Source organism: Canis lupus, chromosome X (assembly GCF_048164855.1).
Source record: "Canis lupus baileyi chromosome X, mCanLup2.hap1, whole genome shotgun sequence".
Taxonomy (NCBI): Eukaryota; Metazoa; Chordata; class Mammalia; order Carnivora; family Canidae; genus Canis; species Canis lupus.
The window spans coordinates 111,333,078-111,349,126 of record NC_132876.1 but is presented as its reverse complement, the minus strand read 5'-3'; the positions used below and the strand labels follow the sequence as shown (position 1 = coordinate 111,349,126).

Genomic DNA, 16,049 nt, shown 5'->3' with positions numbered 1-16,049 from the left:
GCGGCTACCCAGGCCCTTACCAGCTGAGTGGAGGGGGCCTCTCGGGGCTGCAGGGGCTGATGGTGGGTTTCCTATAGGGGGCATGTGGACTCGAGGGCTTTGTGAGAGGGAGTGTGCCCCGAAGCCCAGCCTTTTGGGAGCTCCGAGGGCTGGGGAGAAGTCGGGGATCCAGCTTGGGGCTCCATCCTGTTTTCCTGCCCTGCCACTTGGTTTTGGGTGACATTTTGCCTGTGCAGGGGTTTCACTGTCATGGAGCTGGCTGTGATGCTGTAAGGCAAATGGACTGTTAGGATGAGCTGGAAGAGAGAAGCGAGAGAGCTGGAGCTCTTCCTTTTGTGGCAGCGTTAACCCTATTGCGCCTGCTCCCCTGACACACCTGTCCACCTGGGTCACCATCTGTGGGCATGAGTGGGGCTGCCTGTTTGAATAGCCCTGCCAGACCTGGTGGTCCAGAGCTGGACTTGCCCAGGGCATGCCAGGCCAGGGAATGCGCGGGCAGCGAAAGAGCAAAGCCCCAACTGGTGCCCCCTTAAGGGCAGGTTAAGCAGGCCCGGCCATGATGGTGCACGGTGTTGTAGCCATAGTGTGGTCTGCTCTTGAGTTTGGGAGCTCCTGTTTTATGAGGTTTCTGTTATGCAGTTTCGTGCCTCCTGGTCACCAGTTTGTTTTTCACAGCTGCTTGTGAGCAAGGCAAAGATAACAGCATCTAAAAATAGCCCTGCGGCTGGAGATGCAGCTTAGCTTGACCCCACTATTACAAAAATGGGGTCTCCCTTCCCAGCTGCATGAGGGTGAGCCAAACTTGGGCCCCCAGACAGCATGAGACCAGGTCCACATATCCTTCAGAGCAGTTCAGCAACTATCCTCAGCAGGGCAGGGATGCTGTGGTGCTGGTCTGTGTGAGAAGGGCAGTAGCTCATCCAGTCCTATGTGAGGCCCAAAGCAGCTGGGCTGCAAGATTGGGGGATGGGAGCCCAGACAGGGACCCCTTCCCCAGCCCCAGCCATTGGCACCTGCAGCTTTACATTCCCTAGGAGTTCCAACTAGCCATATATATGGGGCTTCCTCCTCTGTGCTCAGGGGACAGCAGGCCACTCCCCACCTCCAAAGGAGTCTGGCGCAGAATACAGAGGGACCCAAAGGTCCAGGGTGGCACTGAAATCATATACCAGCTTCCTCAGTGCAGACAGTAGCTGGGGTGCTACTCTTTCCTTTCCAGATGGAAACCCCTGGACAGTTGAGTGACAAACCTCTTCCAGGTAATTGAGAGGTGCCCATTCTGTCTCAAGGGGGCTGCCCCCAGCTGATGGAGAAGGTACCACATGGAATGGAGCCAGGAAGGGCCTGAGAACTTTTCAGTGGCCACAGTAGTCTATTCCTGTGGGTTGTCGATCCTGAGAGCCTGTTAGGCCTCTCCCATTATTTATTTTCAAAAGCCTTCATTTCCCCCATGTTCATCTTTTCTTTGGAAGCAAAGGTGGCAAAGTCCAGCTTGAAGTAAAAAGGCTCCTCTTGTTCTTGATTGACTGAACTAGAGTTTTTTTTTTGTTTTGTTTTGTTTTGGAAAAAAATGCATTGGCGATTGCCAAAAAATGTAAATGCCTAATTGTCTACAGTGAAAGAAACAAACTAAAGAGCATGAGAATCTAGGAGGGAAGGTGTGAATACCCATCACTGGTGCTCTATTCAAGGTAGACTCTTCTCGATAATTCTCTTCTCCCTTCCAAAGTGAATTTTGATTTTTAAAAGTTTACCTTATTTTCTGTAGATCGTAAGTATAACCACTGGCAAATATTAAGGTAGCTTGATTTAGGGGAAGGAAGAGACCAGGAAATAGAAAGCACCTCTAAGAAATCACTTGTTCCTCTAGTTATCTAGTAGAGACTTGGAAACAGTTGCTAGTTTATCTTTAAAGTGTTCCCGCCATCTTTGTGTTCCCTACGGAAGATGTGAAAGTGATGCTGATTCAATCTAGCCAAAAAGCCCAGTAGCTAACTCTTTGGCCCACATAGAAGAATAGATGGGAAGACCATGAGTTGGGATTCAGATTTTATAAAAATGTCATTGACTTTGCTCTGCCTATGCAAAGAAGATGTCAACAATCCCTTGCTCTTAAACAAGAAGGGGCTTCTTCCTCTTGAAGTTCACAACCTGAACCAGCAATCAACTAGAGACACTGAGCTTATGGGTCAACGAAGGTCAATACTGTAACAAGCCCCAAATCTCAGGAGTTTAACACAATGCAGCTTATTTCTTATCACATAACATCTAATCAACTTTGGGCTTGTAATGATAAGCTGGTATTATGCCTTCTTGTGGCTCTACTTATCCCATAGGGCCTCAGAGTCCTTCCCGGGCTTCCTCTGGATCTAGCCATCCCTCAACAGGGAATAGAGAGAGCATGGAGGCTTGTCCTGGAAGTAGCACACCTCCTCTCCACCCATATTCCACTGGCCAGAACTCAATCACATGGCCATATCTACCTGTAAGGGAGACTGGGAAATGTCTGTGCCATGGCAATAAGCCCTCCAGTGTGAAAGACACCCTTTTTTTTAAAGCTCTAGTCTGGGATTTGGGTTTGGCTCTGGACAAGTCATGTAGCTAAATACAGATCTCCATCTTAAAAATGGTGGTAATTCCACCTGCCCTTTCCTGTCTCAGGAATTTGGAAAGGTATAGAGATATAAAAGGCTCCTAGAGGGACCATCTGGTCTAGCCTCTTTAGGCAAGGTCATTGTCATTATCCTCATGTTATAAATCACTTGCCCACTGTGACACAGCTAGTTTATGGCAGGGCTGGAATCAGAACCAATTATATTGGATATAGTTTCAGAAAGCTGATATACAGTCTCTGGATAGCCTTTCATTGTGTATAATCACTAGAAACAGCTATTCACATTATTTAAAATCCTTGTGAGATTTTTTTTCCAGTTCCTACTACAGAACCACTTATGGTCAAGCTTAGAATAGTCAGGTTACTGGTCTGTGTCCTGTACATATATTAGCTCATTTAATCTTCACAGTAACTCTGGGAGGTAGGGACTATTATCCTCACTTTAGAGATGAGGATGCTAAGGCAAAAAGATTAAGTAACTTGCCCAAGCTTTTATGGATAGCAAGTGACAGATACGGAGTTTGATCCCAGGTAATTTGGCTCCAGAATCTAGCCCTGGATTATTTTACTATACTACATCTCAAATCTGGCGGACTCCATGTCTAGCCCTCTGTGGTGTGTCCAATCAATGCAGACCCTGTTACTCAGGCTTTAATATTCTGAGTTTTCTCTCTCAGTGAGTGACCTTGAAGGTCCATGACAGGGAGTCATCTGTAAATTTGCTGAGGCATGAATTTGAGCCCCAAGCATATGAAATTGATACACAGGGTCACACCCGTTTGAGGGATCCCCATCCCCAAGCCTCCAGCTCTGACAGGCCAATGAGACTTTTTAAAATTTTTGTTCTTCTCATCACTGGGTAGGCAGTAACTATTGTGAAGTAATAAAAATATTTATTTCCTTGTGAAAAACAGCCATCAAATGAGAGAAGGACTTTTCAGTGGAAGGTTAAAAGGCACCTTGGTGACTTGGTGGGGGTTGGGCAAGGTGAGCATAGTCACTTGACTCCAGGTAATTGCTCATTGGGGTTGTTTTGTTTATTGTTGCTTAAGAAACTGCCCCAGAACTTACTGGCTTAAGAAACAACAGCCCATCTATTGGTTCAAGATGCTGTAGTCTGGGATGAGCTCACTGGGCAGTTCTGCTAGTCTCACTGGTAGCCATTCGGCTAGTATGCCACCTGGGGGCTTGGTTCAGCTGGGCTGCTGGGCTTGGCTGCACTCCTCTTTCTGTGTTGTCTTGGGACTTCCTCTCCAAGCAGCCTTTCCATGTGGTCTCTCCAGGCAAGGTAACTGGACTTCTTACCTAGCGTTTTAGGGTCCCCAAAGAGTGCAAAGGCAGAAGCTTCCAGGCCTTCTCAAGGCTGGGCCTGCATCTTGTATTATTGACAGAATGCACACGTCACAGGCCCAGCCCAGACTCCAGGACAGAGAAATTCACCAAGGGCATAAATACCAGGTGGTGTAGAAACAGGCTACCCAGTGGTGAAATCTGAAGCTTCTGTATTTACAAATGTGAGGATTCCCAAAGGTCTCAAGAGAAGTTGACTGTACATTAAAATGTAGGTGAAATCCATTCTTTTCACTCCAGTGGGAAAAAAAAAACTTATATATATGCTTGGTTCCTTCTCCATCCCCAAACCAACAAACCATTTATGTCCATGAGAGCACTGATGCTATAGATGTCACTGCCCGAAAGGAAAGGGGACTGAAGGGTGTGACTTCTCTTGTGTCTCCCATACTTTGTCTCAAAGGTAGCAATTTTTAAAAAGTATCAGTACCCGCCCTCAGATATAAACTAAGAATAATTTCTGAAAAGTCAGTAGCATACCAGTTGGATCAGGAGACAAGACTATTTCTGATCTCCGTCTACTCCTCCCCGGCAAGTCACACATTCCCAGGTGACTTAGCAAGCACAGCAGGAGCCCCTGGCTGCCTCAAGAGGTTCAGAGCTGCAATCCTGCAGAAATGGGTTAGTGGGCTCAATCCTTCAGGGTTCCATTTCACATCAGCTTCCCCCTGCCCTTCAGTCACTACAGTCTGTGGGGTACCTGGTTACTTTAATGCACTGCCCATATCCCCCCTTCTCAACAGGACTCAAGCACTCACTAGTCAAAGCTCGGCACTCGTGGCTGGCAGCTCACAGCCAAGTCCCTCTTTGAGAACTGTCCTTGGCTCAAGAGAGCCACCTTGCCCGAGGGCACACCCCTTCCCAGGTCAGCACTACTCCAATGACGGGTCACCTTGCCTCGACTCAGGATAGTTCTTCAGAGCCAAGGCATCTCCAGAGTTCCTCCTCAGGACCAGCCAAGCCTTTGCTGTAACTGTGTCATAGTTGCTTTCTCTCTCTGCCCAGTCCTGCTTAATTCCTCTGCAGGTGTTGACCCCAAGAGCATTTGTACCAAGCTTCTCACACACCAATGTCTACGTCAAAGTCTACTTCCAGGGAACCTGACCTGAAATAGGGGGCCTGTAGACTGGGCTACTTACCACTACAGGTTGGGCCACTGTGGAAACACACAGAAAGAAGCAGGACACATAGAACCGGCCTTCCCCAGATTCTTCTACCTGGGAAGAGAGGACAAGTAGTTAAGCAACAATATGAGAAAATGAGCAAACATAATATAACAGTCATAAGTAAGTCTGATGCCTCGATGATTTTTTCCCCTCTTCACTTTACCCCTCACAAAGTTTTTCCCCACAAAGTTTTTTTTTAGGGGTTGGGTGATTCATGACATTGATTATATGGTTAACAATCGTGCCTAAGTGTTCTCCCACCTGATTATTTCTTCCTTTGGGCATGGCACTGGCAATCAAAATTTATCTTTCAAATTAAGGCTATAATTATATTTTGATAAAGATCTAGCAATTCAATGAGAATGAAATTTTGAGGGTTGCCAGGAAACGGATGACTCTGGGTTATAGAGAAGGGTTTGCATGCAGAATACTAATAGGTGGTTCAGCACTCTTATCTAGACCTTTCCAATAGCGTCTGATAATGCAGGCCCATCAAGTACTGTTTCTCTGCTATTATTCTAGGAGGATAAAAGCGATGAAAGATATAAGCAGGGTTTTATGAATGAAAAGGTGATTCATCAGATGTCTTTTGGTCTATCTCACTAGAGTTAAGAAATAGAGTAATAATTATGTGGTGTTACCACAAAATACAAGAGACAAAAGCTTTCTCTTATTTCCTTGCATCCTCTCTTATTGTAAATAAAAGCAAGATGTCTTAGATATTGGGCTATTGTTTTGTGTTGGGAGACAGGGACTTGTGTTTGAAATGGTGTTGACTCGTAGGAAAACAAAAACATTATAAATGTGTATCATGTCATACTCTAATTTTTCTTTACTTTTCCTTTCCCTTTTATACTGTTCAATTATTACTGATTCATTCATTCAACAAATATGGAGTCCCACCTATTATGTGAGGGATCTGAGAGAGTTTAAAATGGATAACCATGTATGAAAATAATGAATAACAGTATAGTACAGTAGCACCCAACACAGTGTTTTGGGGAGGGGTTGGGAGTAATTTTTTTTATTAAAATATAACCTAAATACAATTAAGCTATATACAAGATTTAAGGGTTGAGTTCCATGAGCTCTGACATATACATGTCTGTAACCACCTCCTGAAATGATATATAGTACATTTCCATTACCTCCAAAATTGTTAGTACCCCTTTCTAATCTTCCACCCACTTTAGCAACTATTATGCTGATTTCATATAGAGTAGATTTGCCTGTTCAAGAGCCTCATATAAATGGAATCATATAGTATGATTTCTTAAAGATTTATTTGAGAAAGAGGGCAAGCAAATGTGGGGGAAGGGGCAGAAGGAGAGACAGAGGGAGAATCCTCAAGCAGACTCCCCATGAGCACAGCACCCGACGTGTAGGCACCCCTACAGTAACATTTTTTTAAATGTCTGGCCTCAGGGCACCTGGGGGGCTCCATGGGTTGAGCATCCCACTCTTGGTTTCAGCTCAGGTCATGATCTCACAGTCGTGAGATCGAGCCCCACATCAGGCACCATGCTCAGCACGAGTCTGCTGGAGATTCTCTCTCTATCCCCCTCCTCCTCTCCCCTGTTCTCTCTCTCTAATAAATGAATAAATAAAATCTTTAAAAACAATGTCTGGCCTCTTTCAGCAAAATATTTTTCAAATTTACCCATATTGTTATAAGTATCAGTAGTTCATTCCTTTTTCTTTTTTATTGGCAAGAAGTAATCCATTATAGAAATCTAGCACAGTTTATCCATTTAGTTGGGCTGTATCCAGGTTGGGGCTATTATGAATAAAGCTGCTGAGAATATTTTTGTACACATCTTTTTGTGGATTTATGTTTTCATTTCTCCTGGATAAATAGGAATAAAATTGCTTAGTCATAGGGTACATGTACATTTAGTTTTATAAGGAACTGGCAGAGATTACTCCAAAATGATTATACCGTTTTACACTCCCACCATCAATTTATCAGAGTTCTAGTTGCTCTTTATCCTTGCCAGCAATTGATATATTAGCAGCTATCCTGGTGGATGTGAAATGGTATCTCACTGTGATTTTAATTTGAATTTCTCTGATGACAAATAATGTTGAATACCTTTTAATGTACTTATTAGACATTCATATATTTTCTTCTGAAATGTCTAGTTAATCCCTTTTCTTATTTTTAATTGGGTTCTTTGTCTTTTTATTATTGATTTGTAGTAGCTCTTTATATATTCCAACTGAAAGTTCTCTGTCAGATACATGGATTACAAATATTTATTCCTAGTCTGCCTTGCCAATTTTATTTCCCAGTAATGTTCTTTTGGTGAGTAGGATTTTTAAATTTTTGACAAAGAGTCCAATTCATCAGTATTTTCTTTTATGGCTAGTCCCTTTTGAGGCCTGTCAAAGAAATCTGCTTCCCTCAAGTTCATGAAGATTTTCTCCTGCATTTTCTTTCAGACGTTTTATAGGTCTAGCTTTTATGTTTAGGGCTATGATCCTTCTATAATTACTTCTTGTATTTGGAGTAAGGTGGGGGTCAAAATTCAGTTTTTTCTCATATGTATATTCAGTTGTTCCAGAACCATGCGTAAAAAAAAAAAAAATCTTTTTTTCTCCCATTGAATTAACACCTTTTCTAAAGAAAAAAAAACAAAAACAAAAACACGCAGCTTTGTGAGTCAATTTCTGGACTCTCTGTTCTGCTCCATTGATCTATAGGTCTACACTCTTGCCAAAACCACACTGTCTTGACTGCTGTAGATTTATAGTAAGTCTTGAAATCAAGTAGTATGAATCCTCCAGATTTGTTCTTCCCTCTCAAGATCATTTCAGCTATTCCAGAACCTATTCATTTCCATAAGCATTTTAGAATCAGCTCATGAATTTCTTCAGATAAAAACGCTGGGGTTCTGATTGGCCATCGATTTAAATCTGTTAGTACATTTGGGGAGGATACACATTTTTAACAATGTCCTCTGATCCCTGAATATAATATAGCTTATATTGACCTTACATCCAGTGACTTTTCTAAATTCACTCTTAATGCTACCAGTTTTTATAGATTCCATAGGGTTTTTAACCTACCCAATTATCTTGTCTGATAATAACAATATTTACTACTTACTTTCTTGTGTTTTATTACAGTAGTGAGAGTAGATGTTTGATTTCTTTCCAGTCTTAGGGGAATGCAGTCAGTGTTTCATCATTAAATATGGTGGTAGCTATAGATTTTTTAGAGATGACCCTATCTGGTTTTGGTATCAAGACTTCATAGAGTGAGTTGGGAAATATTCCCTCCTTCTATGTTTTCTGAAGGAATTTGTGTAAATTAGTATTATTTCTTCCTAAAATGTTTTATGGAACTCACTGATAAAGCCATCTGAGCCTGGAATTTTCTTTGTGGGAAAGGTTTTGATTAAGAATTCACATTCTTGGGGCACCCGGGTGGCTCAGTCAGTTAAGCATCTACTTTCAGCTCAGGTCATGACCCCAGGGTCCTGGGTCAAGCCCTACATCAGGCTCCCTGGTCAGTGGGGAGTCTGCTTTTCCCTCTGCCCTTCCCCTTCCACTCGTGCTCTGTCTCCAGCTTTCTCTCTCAAATAGATAGATGATAGATAATAGATAGATAGATAGATAGATGATAGATAAAAAATTCAAGTTCTCTATTTATATTTTCTATTTCTCCTGCCAGTTTTTTAAAAGGAATTATCCATTTCATCTAAGTTGTTGAATATATTAATACTGTAGACTAGAGTAAGGAGAAACACCAAAGGGTAGCACTTGAGGTGATACTTGTAGAAAAGGGACTTAGACGAGAGGGGAGTTGTAGTGAAAGAATGGTGTGAGGAAAGACATGGAGTAGGATCTGCAGTGGGTTGCAGTACCTGGACTGTAACAATCAGGTTGAAAGAGAAATTTTGGGTAAAAGAGAAATGGAAAATAATGTTAAATAGCTTCAGACCTAGATCAACACCATATTGAGGAGTTTGGACTTTATGTAGGCAATGAAAAAGCCCTGGATGATTTCCAAGCAGGGATGTGACCTATGGACATGGTACTCCAGGTAGATGGATTTGGAGTAATAGACAGGTAGAAAGCAGAATGGCAGTAAATGCAGATCTTTTAGAACTGGTGCAGTGTGCAGGGGTAAGCACTGCCTCAGTGAAAGGAGTCTGATAAAGAATAAAGCTGGGAAGAATAAAGTGCTTGAAGTTTTCTCAAGATAGGGCCTCTGAATATTTATTTTGCTGCACACAACACAGTGTTATGCACCTAGTACACACTTACCTCATTGTGTTATTGCCTCTGTTCCCATATCTACTTCTTTACCTAGACATCCAGCACCTTGAGGAGAAGAACCTAAAGTATGTTCATTTTTTTCTTTTAAAAAAGATTTTAGGGATCCCTGGGTGGCACAGCGGTTTAGCGCCTGCCTTTGGCCCAGGGCGCGATCCTGGAGACCCGGGATCGAATCCCACGTCGGGCTCCCGGTGCATGGAGCCTGCTTCTCCCTCTGCCTGTGTCTATGCCTCTCTCTCTCTCTGTGACTATCATAAATAAATAAAAAATTAAAATAAATAAATAAATAAATAAAAAAGATTTTATTTATTTATTCATGAGAGACACACAGATAGAGAGAGGCAGAGGGAGAAGCAGGCTCCATGCAGGGAGCCTGACATGGGACTTGATCCTGGGTCTCCAGGATCAGGCCCTGGGCTGAAGGCAGCACTAAACCACTGAGCCACCCGGGCTCCCCAGTATATTCATTGTTTTAAAGACTTTATTTATTTATTCATGAGAGAGACACAGAGAGAGGCAGAGACATAGGCAGAGGGAGAAGCAGGCTCCCCTCAGGGAGCCCGATGTGGGACTCGATCCTGGGACTCCAGGCTCACACCCTTAGCCGAAGGCAGAGCTTAACCACTGAGCCATCCAGGCTTCCCCTAAAGTATATTCATGCTAAAGTACTAGTGCCTAGCATGGAGTAGACAATCAATACCAAGTGAATGAAGGCTATCTGAAAGAGCGACTGAATGAATGAAAGGCAGAGTACAGGAAAACTGCATTACTTAGGATAGGCTATGTTATGCTCTGTTAACACATAAACCAACAAAGCTCAGCACTTTAACATAATAAAAGTCCTATTTCTTCATCATACAAAGTCTGACATAAGCCTAAAGCACGTAGCCCCAGGAGCAGAGGCAAAGAGAGCGGCAAGGTTTTAGGGAGGTCTTGTAAGGACCAAGCCTGCATAAATGGTGTACACTGCTTCTGCCCACATCTCACTGGCTAGTAGCTGACACTCTGTCATTTGGCCCCAATCCAGCTACCTAGGAAGATGGAGACTATAGATGCACACACAGATATTTGGTAAGCACTAAGGACAATTAGGATGGAGGAAAAGGGAGCCCTGGCAACTGTTACTGCTTCCAGCCTGGGAGAAACCTAATCCCTAGAGACAAGAAGAGCCTTACAGAGGATTTCCCACACAGACCACAGACCAGTTCTGCCAATAGAGTTCAGTCTCCCTGGCCTGCCTTTTAGGCCTTAACAGTTACCACCTCAGGGCCTGCATATTGCTACCTAATTTTTAGATGCCAACTCCTCCAGAAGGAACTGTGAGCAGAACGAAGCACTAATAGACTCCGCTGTCGGTTCCCTGGTAGCTCCAGAAGCCCAAATGGAGAGAGGCACAATGTGGGTCAGGGCAAGAAGTTTTGATGATAAACCTCCTGGGAGGCAGCAAAGCAATCCTGCTCTGGGAGGCATCTGTGCTAAGCTCATGCCAGCTGCCTAAAGAGAACTCCGTATCCTCTGTGATCTGGAGTCTCCTGTTCCAGGATCAAAGCAGCCACCTCAACAGAGCCTGGAATGCATGGTGAGGGCACGACAGCCACAGGATTTTGCTGCTGGGGTGTGTCACGTGTAGCCAGAAGTGTGAGCACCTTGTCTGCTGCAGGAGAGTGAAATAGGAGGAAGGAAGAAGGTTGCCTTCCTGGTGAAATAGGAGGAAGAAGGTAGTTACTGTTTGGTTTTCAGAGTTGGTAGGAGGGCAGAGATGATGAGGGCCAAGCAAATGGCTCCAAGTTTGACACGCAGTGGGTTCTCAAGAAATGGTGCTGTTGCTGATAGTGATGGTGAAGAAACAGGAGAAAGTAAGCCTTCTCCATCTTAAAAAAAAAAAATTGGGGGAGGGAGGAGGCACTGCAGAAAGCCTGTTCCTTTCCCCCTGGAAGCTGCCTCCCTGAGTAGGGCTGTGGACTGTCTCCCTGTTTCCAGGCACCAATCAGTGGTAGATGCATTTAAATAGAGTGAAATAACAAATGCAAATAAAATGGCAGAACTCTCATAAAATGAGCCACCAGAGAAATGGGAAGTGAACCAACTGGAGGAAAGAGTGACAGAAAGGACTAACAGAGGTATTGTAACTATAAATGAAGAACGTAAGAAAGCCATTGTCTACTGCCCCTTCCCTCATTCATTCTGTTCCTGCACTCTGGCGTTGCTGTTCCTCAGACACTCAAATGTGATCCCACCGAGGAGCCTTTGCTTTGGCTGCTCTCTCTGCTTGCATTTTTCTTTCTGCACCTCTCCCCTTCGCTCCCTGCTTCACCAGATGAAGGATCTGCTCAGATGTCACCTTTGAGAGAAGCCTTCCCTAACCACCGACCTTAAGTTTGGGTTCCCCCAGAAGGAGACCTTGGGACAAGGACTGGAGTACAAGTGGTTTCCTGGGGCAAGCAAAGCAAGTAACGCCTGTTGGGGAGAGGGGAGGGGAGGGGAGGGGAGGGGAGGGAACAGATGTGATAGAGTCGTGCTATGAAGCAAGCACCGCGTGGCAGCTTGGAACTCAGTCCTGCTGAGGAAATCCGGGAGAGGTGGAGACCACACTTCTGAGTTCGCTTAACCTCGGAGGAGGAGGTCTGAAATTGTGGAGGGCTGCTCCCAGGGGCATGCATTCTCTAATACTTCTTGCCCTGCTTGTAACCCAGCGTTCTCCCATCTCCAGGAGAAAAACCACCCCCCAGAGAGTCTCAGAAGGTCATGGGAAGCAGCGTTTGGAGTGCCAAGGTGATGCTGGCAAGGCACTGAGCTTATCTGCTATGCCACCCTCTTCAAAACAGCAACCCCATCACTCTTTATCCCCTTACCCCACTTTCTGACTTCCTCACAGAATTTATGCCACCTGATATTATATCTGTATGTTTATCTGTCTCTCCTGCTAGACAGCAAGCTCCAGGAAGACAGAGACCCCATATGTTTCTCAGTGCCTCAGGTAGGAAGAGCACTCAGTGGATGCTCAGTAGTCATTTGTTCAATGAGTGAATATTCAGAGAAAGATAGAAACTTGTTGTTGACATCATCATTATCATCAGCACATGAAAGTGTGGGAGAAGCAGGGCAGAAGTTGCAGGAACAAAGGTGATCATTTCACAGGGGAGGGTCATGGCAGGTGCCTGATTAATATTTGTTGTTTTTGCTTTTTTGAAAGTTTTTATTTTAATTCCAGTTAACACAGTGAGGTATTAGTTTCAGGTGTGCAATATAGTGATTCAGCACTTCCATACATCAGCTGGTGCTCATCACAACAAGTGCCCTTTTTCATCCCCATCACCTGTTTCACCCATCCTCCCGCTCCCCTCCCCTCTGGTAACCTTTAGTTCTCTAGAGCTCAGAGTCTGTTTCTTTGTTTGTGTCTCTTTTTTTCCCCTTTCCTCATTTGTTTCTTAAATTCCACATGAATGAAATTATATATTTGTCTTTCTTCGACATATTTTGCTTAGCATTGTACTCTAGCTCCATCCATGTCGTTGCAAATGGCAAGATTTAATTCTTTTTGATGGCTAAATAGTACTCCATTGTATGTGTATGTCTGTGTATACCGTTCTTTATTCGTTCACCAATCGATGGACAGTTGAGTTGCTTCCATATCTTGCCTATTGTAAATAATATTACTGTAAACATTGGGGTGCATGTATCCCTTTGAGTTAGTGTTCTTGTATTCTTTGGGTAAATTCCCAGTAATATGATTACTGGATTTTTTTAAACTTTTTTGAGGAACCTCCATACTGTTTTCCACAGTGGCCGCACCAGTTTGCATTCCCACCAACGGTGCATGAGGGTTCCTTTTTCTCTGCATGCTTGCCAGCCAATACCTGTTGTTTCTTACATTGTTGAGCTTAGCCATTCTGACAGGTGTGAGGTGATAGCTCATTGTAGTTTTGATTTCTATTTCCCTGATGATGAGTGATGTTGAGCATCTTCTCATGTGTCTGTTGGCCATCTGGATGTCTTTGGAAAAATGTCTGTTCATGTCTTCTGCCTGTTTTTTCATTGGATTATTTGTTCTTTGGGTGTTGATTAGTTCTTTATATATTTTGGATACTAACCCTTTATTGGATATGTCATTTGCAAATATCTTCTCCCATTCCATAGGTTGCCTTTTAGTTTTGTTGATTGTTTCCTTCATTGTGCAGAAGCTTTTAAAAAAGATTTTATTTATTCACGAGAGACAGAGAGAGAGGGAGAGAGAGAAAGAGAGAAAGAGAGAGAGAGGCAGAGACATGGGCAGAGGGAGAAGCAGGCTCCATGCAGGGAACTCGATGCAGGACTCAATCCTAGGACTCCAGGATCACCGCCTGAGCTGAAGGCAGATGCTCAACCACTGAGCCATCCAGGCATCCCATGTGCAGAAGCTTTTTATTTTGATGTACTCCCAATAGTTTATTTTTGCCTTTGTGTCCCGGTTGTTTTTGTTTTTTTTTTTTTTAATGCATAAACAATGAAGACCAGAGAATGATCAGTCATTCCAGTTTCTTGGTCTGATTTTCCTGAGTACTCAAGGATTTTATTCTTGTCATGGCCATGATAGCTATAACCTTTACCTCATATACCAAGTGGAAAAAAACCACCAAAAGTGGAGTTTCTTTACAGGATGGAAAAGTAACATACCCAAAAAGGTCAGGCTAGCCTTGGTCTATTAGAGAGCCCAGGCCCTCAACCAAGACAATAGGGAAAGGAATGTGAAGGGGACAGAGAAAGGAAGTGGAGTAAGATTGATGAAGTGCAGTCCAGGGAAGGAGGCAAAGGAAGGGCCTGACAATCTTTGAGTCCTCACTAACAATTGAATATTCAACTGGGATTTTCTCGGTTTTTGACATGAGCCTTTTGAGATGTATCTAAATAAACACAACCCACTCCAAAGCCCCAAATCCATACTTGTCACTAAAAAGGCTCTGATAGCCCCACAGTTCAGACCCTGACCCATCTGCACCAGGCCACTGGCTTAAATTCACCCTAGGAGGACAGAGCATCTGGAATTTGTTGCCCCTGAAATGGCAGTTTGCTTGGTCTCTGTGGATTTGCAGAGCACCCTACCACAGAGAGCACTCATATTTCTGGAATGGGCTTCAGCCAATAACCAATAGCTGAAAAAGACCTGAGAGGGCATAGTGGTAAGCCGACAGTGGTGAGGGAGGTAAGAATCCGGCATGTCTGAATGTCACTTATCCCAGGTGGCTTTTGTTCTGGAAAGAACAAACCTTTACCTGGGTTGACAATAAAGGCAAATAAATGTTGTGCTTACCAAAGCTATTGGTTTGACACCTTGTGAAGGAAAAATTTTTTAAATAAGTCAGAACACTGACTGAAACTCATTCTTAAGTAAAATGAGATTCCCTGGTTGTGTTTAGGTACTAGCTGCTTATATAAACATCCCTGCCCTAATATTTAATTCCCTGCAGAAATGACAGAAGGGAACCCCATAACATCCCACTGAAAGAAGTCTGTCCCATATCTACACAGGACTGAATCTATACCTTTGATTGAATTCACTGTCAACCTTTGGGAAACAGTCAGCTTAGAAGGTGTTTTATAGGTGATGTGAGTGTAATGAAATAATAAATGGTTCTCATTTATTACTGGAATGACCAGATTAGCCAGCTGTTTCTGCAGTGGGTGAAATTCTGTCACAAATTTCCCTTCCTGATGTTGATCTATTGGTAGAACAAGTAAGCTGATCCTATGTGTGACTTGGACCATTGCTTGGGCTCCAAACAGGTCTTAGGGCTGATGTCATTGACCCATGCCATTTGGTTTGCAGGTTGGTGGCATTTGTGTTTTAACCTCACTTTCTATTGCTGCATGGGTCTAAAGGTGTAAAAGAAAAACAATAAAAGCATTTCTTTACACTTCAAAGGCAGGATACAGCCCATTCCTTTCCTGATCATGTTCTTTTGCCAACTTGATCTGGCCTTGGTGTCTCTGACCAGTGAAGCTCTGCTTTGTGACTTTCAGAGTTGCTATCCAGGGCCAACAGGCACTTTGAAGGCACAAGCCCATGTGGGGTTGGGTGACTTGCTCTGGGGGCACTCAGAAGACATCTCAGCATGGGCTAGCCATAGACATTCCTGGGCACTAATCCATTGCCTGGGAGTTGCCACTGAAGAGAAATAGAGCACAGTGTGTTGGATGGAGGGGGGGCCTGCTGTTTTCACTGGGTAGGTGACTTAGGGAGGTGTGTGTCAGGACAAAGAGTGACTGCTCATAGACTCCTAGAGATAATTTGGAGGTAGAATTCGGGAAGAAAGAGCAAAGGTAGAGAAAAAGCCAGCACTTAGAGGAGCAGGAAAATTGAGTCCTACTTAGTGTGCCCTCCCGCTGTGGATGCTCCAAAGCAACATGTAATTCAGCCTGACTTCTATGCATCTGGTTTTCAAGAATAAGCTTTTGCTAATGCTTACTATAAACTGAGAGGGTGGCTTCAGAGATGTTTTCTGAAGAACAAAAACTTTTGCAAATTATTTCCATAGCATACCAGCGTAGTGAACAACTTCAAATAACCTCATTCATTCATTCATTCATTCATCAGGCATTTATTGAACACTTACTATATGCCTGATACTGTGTTTGGTGCTGAAATCTAGAGAAGAAAT

At 43.6% G+C, this 16,049-nt stretch overlaps 1 protein-coding gene and 1 long non-coding RNA gene across 4 annotated transcripts in view; one reads left to right on the top strand and one right to left on the bottom strand.

The window, feature by feature from the left end:
* Positions 1–16,049, top strand: part of NHS (NHS actin remodeling regulator) — a 346,900-nt gene that overhangs the window by 261,959 nt on the left and 68,892 nt on the right. The gene's annotated exons all lie outside the window — the stretch shown is intronic.
* The window catches only part of LOC140628349 (uncharacterized), a 65,633-nt gene that overhangs the window by 8,845 nt on the left and 40,739 nt on the right, over positions 1–16,049 (bottom strand). For both annotated transcript variants that reach the window (XR_012026632.1, XR_012026633.1), the window contains exon 2: positions 5,104–5,181. This is a non-coding gene — a long non-coding RNA (uncharacterized lncRNA). The remainder of the gene's footprint in view (positions 1–5,103; positions 5,182–16,049) is intronic.